We start from the raw sequence: 6,137 nt of genomic DNA, 5'->3' as shown, positions 1-6,137 counted from the left end.
GACGGTAGAGTGACTCACATCCCTGGCTGGGAGGTTCCAGTACACTCTCTGACCTATGATAATTGCACGAGAGTGATAAAAAAAAGTGGAAGTGAATGGACGGGGCTATCCTGCAAAAATGATTGACAACTGTAAACACATTCACCAGTGTTAGAATGCATGACTAGGGAGGAGGGAATTCAATGGGAGCAGGGAATGCTAGGCCTGATAGAGGGGAACAAAATGTTTAAAGGTTTAAAAAAAGGTTCCCAGTAATTGAGGTATATTCCCTTAAAAAGCAAAGGCAGGGCAATCCATTCAAGACATCCCTGGATAAAAGAAAGATAAAGAAATCAAAATAATAAAAAAAGAAAAAGTGGGCTTCACAGAATTGCATAAGGAGGCCATTCAGCCCATCGTGCCCTATACGGATTCTATTACCTTGTGCCAATCTCCTATCTTTCCCCATATCGCTGCTTAATATTTGTACCACATTAATCATTCTTGAATGTTTCAGTTGAATCTGCCCCCACCAGATTTCCAGGCAATGCATGGAAACTGGCTGGTTTCTCACATCAGCCTTGCCTCCTTTAGGATGGATGTCAGGTGGAAATCACAGCCTCAAACCAAGGGGAGTGCAGAAGGTACAGAGGGGAGGTGAAAAAGCAAAGAGGGTTTATACAAAAATATTGACAACCAGCATAAAGAAGAAATATTTCTATAGACATATCAATAATAAAATGACTAAGGCCAATTAGCAATAGGAAAAGGAATTCACACCTGGTGGTAAGAGGTGGCTAAGGTGCTCCATGAAAACTTTGCATCTGTTTTTACCAAGGAGGAGGATGCAATCCAGGGCATTGTGACAGAGGAAAGATGGCTGAGTAACAGGAAACAGAGACTAGTGTTAACTTTTAGGCCACAGTAAGATTTATCATGGTTCCCAGAGGTTAATATTGGGACCCTTGCTTTGCTTGATATATATTAATGATCTTGATCGTAGTGTGAAGGAGATAATTTCAAAGTTTGTGAATGACTTGAAACTTGGAAGCATTGTAAACTGTGAGGAAAACAACGTAGAACTTGAAAAGGACATAGTATACAGGTGGATGGAATGGGCAAATAGGTGGCAAATTGAAGATCAATATGAAGAAGTGAGAGGTGATGCATTTTGGTGGAAAGAACATGAGCGAACAATATAAAATCTGAATTATAATACTTAAGAGGGTTCAGGAGCAGAGAGACCTGGGTGTATTTGTGCACAGAACACTGAAGATGTCAGGACAGTTTGAGAGAGCAGTCAATAAAACATATAGCATCCTGTAGTTTATTCTCAGGGACATAGCTTTTAAGAACAAGAAGAAAGTTAAAACCAGGTTATAGTCCAACAGGTTTATTTGGAAGCACTAGCTTTTGAGGCGCTGCTTCTTCATCAGGTGGTTTGGAGCAGGACCAGAAAACACAGAACTTTGAGCAAACAGTGTCACGGAGTTGTAATGATATATTAAACAAACTTAGATTGCATCTTTAAGGATGGGATATTCTAGTTTTGGAGCAGACAATGACACATCCCTCCCAGATCGTCTCAATGCCTTCTGTGCTCATTTTCAGCAGAATGTTGGCAGAGAGGTAACACCTATTCTGACAAGTTCTGATGAACCTATCCCACCAGTCACTGCATCAGAGGTCAGATCAGTGTTCCTTCATGTGAATTTAAGAAAAGCGATGGGACCAGACAGAGTACCAGGCCGTGCACTCAGAGCATGCGCAATTAACTGGCAGAGGCCTTCTCAGACATTTTCAACTGTCCCTGCCTTTTTCAAAAGGGCCAACATCAACCCTGTGCCTAAGAAGGCTCTTACAGCATGTCTCAATGACTACCGCCCAGTGGCCTTAACTTCAGTGGTCATGAAGTGCTTTGAAAGGCTGGTCATGGCATTAATCAACTACAGCCTCCCCACTACTCTTGGCCCACTCCAATTTGCCTATCGGACCAAAAGATCCACGTCAGATGCCATATTACTTGCCCTTCACTCCTCCCTGGAACATCTTGACATCCAGAACAGCTTGTAACAATCCTACTCATTGAGGATAGTTCAGCCTTCAACACTATTATTCCCTCGAGACTGATTACTAAACTTAGTGATCTCAGATTAAGCCCCACTCTCTGCAACGAGATCCTCAGTTTCCTAACCACAAGCCACAACCAGTGAAGATTGGGGACAATATTTCATCCTCATGAACACTCAACACTGAAGCCCACCCAGAGGTGCGCACTCAGCCCCCTACTGTACTCACTGTACACCCTTGACTGCATTGCCAAATACCAGACCAGTGCCATTTACAAGTTCTCTGATGACACCACCATAGTTGGTCGAATCTCAGAGAGCAATGAAACAGACTACAGATGGGAGATGGAAGAACTGGGAAAATGGTGCACTGAGAACAACCTAGGTCTTAATGGTGGCAAAACCAAGGAACTCATTGACTTTCAGCGGGATGTTACTTATGCCCCCCACCCCCCCACACATCAACAGCACAGAGGTGGAACGAGTGGAGAGTGTAAAGCTCCTGGGAGTGTTCATCCACAACAAGCTTTCTTGGACTCTTCATGTGGATGCACTGGTTACAAAGGCCCAACAATGTCTCTTCTTCCTCAGGCAGCTGAGGAAATTTGGCATGATAGTGAATACCCTTGCCAACTTTTATAGAAGAGTCATCGAGAGCATCCTGTCTGGATGTATCACTACCTGGTATGGCAACTGTATCATTCAAGATCAGAGACAGTTACAGAGAGTGGTGAACTCAGTCTGGACAATCACAAAGGCCAACCTCTCATCAATAGAATCCATTTACTAGATCCGCTGTCAAGGAAAGGCTGCCAGCATTCTCAAAGATCTATCCCACCCTGGCAATGATTTTCTACAACCTCTACCATCAGGGAGAAGGTACAGAAGCCTGAACACACGCACCAGCCAGTTTCAAAACAGTTTCTACCTCACTGTTGTTAGAATACTGAATGGACTCGCAAACTCTTAACATTTGCCTGTACCTGTGTTTTTGTTCTTGCCACTGTTTAGTTATTTACTTGTCTATGCTACTTAATTATATGATCTGTCTGTATTGCTCACAAGACAAAGCTTTTCACTGTGCCTTGTTACCCATGACAATAAACTCAATTCAATTCAATTCAATGTAAGTTTGAGAACTCCTTTTAAGTTATATTCACAAGATGACATCAGTTTATCTAAGAATAGGTGTTATCTTAGCTCAGACAATGTATTAAAGCTGTGAACTTAAAGTCTGTCCCAATGTTGAGTCAGTTTTATTTCTAAAGTGGGACTTACAGAATATTACATGGGTTTATGCAGTTTTTGAGCAAAATATAATGGAATTCTGCAAATACAGACCCACCCCATAAATTTATATATGTGCATGCTCATGTACCCTAGTTCCAAGTCCTGTGTATGTGAGTGTGTGCATGTGGGTGTGAGTGCATGTGAAAGAGTGTGTGTAAGCTTGGTCAAGTATGTGTGTGAGTGTGATGGGATATAACCCTGTGGGAGGGTGCATGCATGGGTGTGAGTGCGGGGGGTGGGGTGCATGTGTGTGCGCATGGGAGAGAGCTTGTGCATGAGAGAGGGTTGGCGTGAGTGTGAGGGAGTGTGAAGGAGCATGTGTGTGTGAGAGAGAGATTGAATGGGTAAGTGTGAGAATCTGAGTGTGTGTGAGAGTGAGAGAGGGAGTGTATAGTGCAGTGGAGTCACCTGTAGTGTGACATGAACCCAAGGTCCTAGTTGAGGCCATTCCCATGGGAACCAAACTTGGCTATCAGCTTCTGTTCGGCCACTTAGTGTTGTTGCTTGTTTTGAAGTCTGCCTCGGAGGATGGTCACCCGAAGGTCCAAGGCCAAATGTCCCAGACAGCTGAAGTGTTCTCTAACTGGGAAGGAACACTATTGTCTGGTTATCATTGCACAGTGTCCATTCATCTGTTGTTGTAGTGTCTGCTCAGTCTTGACAATGTACCTAAGTCAGGGCATCCTTGCCTGCAGCGTATGAGATGGACAATGTTGGCAGAATCACATGAGTACCTGCCGCATACATGGCAGAGCAAGGAGGGTATGCTGAACTTAGACAAGGCAATATTTTTTCCTCAGCTGGAGTATTGTGTACCTTCTGGATGCCAAACTCTAGAGAGGAGGTAAAGGCTTTAGAAACAGTGCAGACATTTACAAAGATGGTTCCAGTGATGAGAAACATCATTTATGAGGATAGGTTGGAGAAGTGGGGGAATCATTTTTCTTGGAGGAAAGAAAGTAAAAAGGAGAACTAATAGAGGTTTACAAAATCACAGGAGGCATAGAGAAGGTAAATAAGGAGAAACATCTCCAGTTCATAAAAGGATAAAGAATGAGAAGGTGTAGATTTAAAGGATTTCCAAATATAACAAATGTATTGTGAGAAAAAGCTTTTAATGCATTGCCTGGAAATGGCAGTCACAGAGCCAATTGAGGCATTCAAGAGGACATTGGATGATCATTTGAATAGAAACAATGTGCAAGGTTATGGGAAAACAAAGGCAGGTGAATTGCACTAAGTCATAATGCTCATTGGAGAAATGGCGCAGAAATGATGGGCTGAATGTCCTCAGCACAGCAAGGTAGCTCAGTGCTTAGCACTGCTGTCTCACAGCACCAGGGACCAGGGTTTGGTTCCAGCTTTGGGTGACTGTGTGGAGTTTTCATATTCTCAGGGAACATGAGGTATCTTTGGCAGATAAGGTTAAGGAGAATCCAAAGAGATTTGATAAGTACATTGATGGCAAAAGAGTAACTAGGGAGAGAATAAGGCTCCTTAAAGTTCAATGTGGCCTTCTATGTATTTAGCAGCAGGAGATGGGTGAGAAACTAAACAAATATTTTTCTCTTGTGTTTACTGTGGAGAAGGACTTGGAACTAGGGTACATGAGGAAATTAGAGTCAAGATGAGAATGGGGCTGGAAAAGCACAGCAGATCAGACAGTATCCAAGGAGCAGGAAATCACCGTTTCAGGCAAAAGCCATTCCTGATAAAGGGCTTTTGCCTGAAACGTCAATTTTCCTGCTCCTCAGATGCTGCCTGACCTGCTGTGCTTTTCCAGCCCCATTCTAATCTTGACTCTAATCTCCAGCATCTGCAGTACTCACCTCCGTCTACATGGGGAAATACCTTGAAAAGAGTCCATATTAAGCAGAGGAGGAGCTGAAGCTCTTACAACATATAAAGGTGGATAAACCCCAGGACCTGATCAGGTATATTCCAGAACTCTGCAGAAAGCTAGGGAAGAGATTACGGAGCTCCTTACTGAGATATTTGTATCAACAGCCACAGGTGGGGTGCCAGAAGACTGGAGGTTGGCTAATGTGGTGCCATTATTTAATAACAGCTGTATGGAAGAGCCAGGGAGCTATAGATCAATGGGTCTACGTTGGTGGGTAGGTAAGGGACAGAACTTACATGCATCTGAAAAAGCAAGAACTAGTATAGTCAACATGGCTTTGTGCATGCGAAATCATGTCTCACTAACTTGATTGAGTTTTTTAAAGGAGGTGACAAAGAAGATTGAGGAAGGTAGAGCAGTAGACGTGATCTATATGTACTTCAGCAAAGCATTCAACAAGGTTCTGCATGGTAGACTGCTTACTAAAGTTAAATCAATTGGGATCCAGCAAATTGAATACAAAATTGGCTTGAAGGTAGGAAACAAAGGGAGGTGGTAAAGGGTTGTTCTTTCGGACTGGAGGCCTATGACTAATGATATCCCATAAGGATTGAAGCTGGGTCCACTGCTTTTTGTCATTTGTATAAATTATTTGAATGTGATTGGAGGAGGTGTGGTGAGTAAGTTTGCAGATGACACCAAAAATAGATGGTGTAGTGGACAGTGAAGAAGATTATCTCAGAATACGATGGGACCTTGAACAGTTTGGGTCAATGGGCCAAGAAGTGGCAGATGGAGTTTAATTTAGATAAATGCGAAGTTTTGTATTTTGGAAAGGCAAACCAGGGCAGGACTTATACACTTAATGATAGGATCCTTGGGAGTGTTGCTGAACAAAAAGACCTAGGGGTGCAAGTGCATAGCACCTTGAAAGTGAAGTCGCAGATATACAGGGT

This window comes from Hemiscyllium ocellatum, chromosome 25, assembly GCF_020745735.1.
Source record: "Hemiscyllium ocellatum isolate sHemOce1 chromosome 25, sHemOce1.pat.X.cur, whole genome shotgun sequence".
Classification (NCBI taxonomy): domain Eukaryota; kingdom Metazoa; phylum Chordata; class Chondrichthyes; order Orectolobiformes; family Hemiscylliidae; genus Hemiscyllium; species Hemiscyllium ocellatum.
The sequence above is the reverse complement of the archived record's forward strand: the minus strand, read 5'-3'. Positions refer to the sequence as shown.